The sequence below is a fragment of the Vigna umbellata genome, chromosome 4, assembly GCF_029865625.1.
Source record: "Vigna umbellata cultivar VRB3 chromosome 4, Vumbellata_1.0, whole genome shotgun sequence".
Lineage (NCBI taxonomy): Eukaryota > Viridiplantae > Streptophyta > Magnoliopsida > Fabales > Fabaceae > Vigna > Vigna umbellata.
The window spans coordinates 17,173,442-17,176,101 of record NC_142168.1 but is presented as its reverse complement, the minus strand read 5'-3'; the positions used below and the strand labels follow the sequence as shown (position 1 = coordinate 17,176,101).

The window sequence follows — 2,660 nt, the reverse complement described above, 5'->3', positions numbered from 1 at the left end:
AAGTAGTGCTATATGTATAAGTGTCTGATCGAAAAGTAATTGTTAAGAAGTAAAACAGGTCTTTATTTAATATTATAAGGATAAGAATATTCAAGTGTTCTTAACTAAATGATGATATCATGTTTAAATTTTAGATGAATGATATTAATTTTAATGCTTTAATTATTGTATTTTGATATGGTATATGCTTTGTGTATAGGTGGTAAACGTTAACTCACCCATACTTTTCTGTTTGCTTATCTAGAGATGGAATCAAAACCCCTCATACTCACACCATGGAGCTTAGGCCTTATATTGAGGAACCCATTTCAAATGATGCAACATCTTTAAACTTTATGTCTCTTGATCTTCGACCAAGAGTCATACATGATTTTACTGTCTAATAGAGATGCAGTCAATGAATGTTGGAAAACATTAGAGTATCACTATGCTACTGCTGATCGAAAAGCTGCTTCATTGCATTTATTGGATCCCTGGTCCATGAGGTAACCTACAAGTTTATCTTCGGTGCACAATTTCAATATTTCTCAATTTTAATGCCTTATTTCTTAACCAATATTATATTTTGATATCATGGTATCAGTTCAAACTCTGAATATGGTAATTGTTTATTGTTAGAGAGAATGATCTATTTGTTGCTTTTAACTATCTTAGAGAGAGAGAGAAAAATTATTGTAAGGTGTTCTAAATCTCATTGACACTGTAATTGTAAGTCTTGGAATTGATGTGTACTTTGTATTTATAAATTGATTTAGTAGTTTGGAAAGTAAAGTTGATTTTGGCTTTTTGCAGGCCCATAATCTTGAATTGTTTTTTGGACATTTGTTTAATCGTTACAAAGACAACAAACCGTTCTTGTAGGTTCAACACGTGCATACTTCAATCCAACCGAACTCGTAAGTTTTTAATCTTGTTTTTTTTTAATTATAATATTTGTTTGTTTCATATAAGTAGCATTTCATTATTTGTATTTTGGACTTTTTTTTATGTAGATATGATTGTGGAGTTATTTTTTTGAAATTTATGGAGTTGTGGGATGTTGTTCAGAAATATGAAGGCAAAACAATATCCAATTACACTAGTGTAAGTTATCAACATTTTCATGGTGTGTCCCTTTGATTGAACATTGGCATTATATTGATATTGTGTGCATTTTTTTCTTTGTAGGAGGAACTACAAGAGGTTAGGGAGAAGTATGTGTGTGATTGGATTTTGGATGTTGACATTGTGTGGAGGAATGAAGTGTTGCAACATTTAGGGTTGTTACAAAATGGATAGTACGAATGTCATTTATGGATTTCTTATCACTATTTGAAATTGTGATGATTAGGTTTGAATGTACATATTTTTTGTTACAAATCATCAAAGAAATGTTCAATAAATGACATAATCAATGGTTGAAGATCATTTGCATGTCCAATAAGTGTTAAAAAAAATTCATTAAAAAATCAATGTCATTTTGAAAGTTGAACTATCTCTGCAAAAACTTTGCCTGAATTCCCCACTTATTTGGTCTTTGCTACCAATGTTGTTTCTGTACAACGATTTTTACAAAGAATGGTTCCTTGGGCATTGTCAACACTCAATTTCGTCCGGGTTGATTAATAAATTTACTTTCATCATAAAGAAAAAAAATAAAAAAATAAAAAAAAAATTAATAAAAAAAAGAAGGAAGAAAGGACGTTCGGCTTTTGACTGTTGCTGTGACCGTTCGTCCTCAACTGTGAGCCGTTAGGACGTTCGGCAATTCTCGGCTTCTACCGCTTGTCCTGACCTATCATCCTCACCAACCGATCGTCCGCTGCTGTGCATCCTTATTCTCCAAACCTTTAGGACGGTCGGCATTTCTAAGCCTCAACCGTTCGGCCGCTGGTCCTCAACGATCGTCCAATCATTATTGACGTTCGGTTTCTCCCACTAGGTGCAACCGTTCGTTCTTCTTGACCAATATCAATGACGTTCGGCAATCATTAGACTCAAGCCTTCCTGCACTCGATCACCCGACTTCGCCGTTCGGTCATCCTTGGCCCATGTGCTTAAGCGTTCTACCGTTCAGCCTTGCAGCGTTTGGTTTTGAGCGATCGGTCCAGTATAGCGTTCGGCAGATTGTGTGTTGAGGCGCTCATCAAAACAGAGTCAATCTCGAGCGTTCGGTCTGTGTGATAGTGATTTTTGAGCGTTCGGTTTTGGCGTTTGGGGGACTGTTAGCGTTCGACCTGGACCAGTTTGTTTTACCTTGTGAACGTTCGGTATGAGCGTTCGTTCATCTTCTAGAACGGTCGTTCGTGTGGCACTCCCGTATTTGACCGAGCGTCCAAAAAGTAGTGGTGGCTTTTAAAATCGGTCCGAGCTTTCCTGCCACTGTCCGCCATTAGCCATCTGAAGAGCCACTCATAGTATGGGTTTCTGGCAGCGTTTTCAAAAAAAAAAGGGGGAAAGAAGAGAATCAAGTTGCTGGACTTCACCTGAGTCTGCCTCCCATTCACCTGGCTCCCACTCACGTTCAACACCCTGCCTCCCACTCACCTCTGCTTCCCACTCACCTTCGACACCCTGGCTCCCCAATAATAAAATGTGAATGCATAATGGATACCAGGAAAACATCATGGTATATCTATAGTTGAAAATTTCTGCTACAAAAATGATTCTAAGACCTCATT

General features: G+C 37.1%; 1 long non-coding RNA gene across 1 annotated transcript; it reads left to right on the top strand.

Annotated features, from left to right (window-relative positions):
* Window positions 1–338: 338 nt before the first annotated feature.
* Window positions 339–1,407, top strand: LOC148199373 (uncharacterized). The gene is made up of 4 exons (XR_015785604.1): window positions 339–485; window positions 793–896; window positions 993–1,083; window positions 1,168–1,407. It is a non-coding gene; the product is annotated as an uncharacterized LOC148199373 (long non-coding RNA).
* The last annotated feature ends 1,253 nt before the right edge of the window (window positions 1,408–2,660 follow it).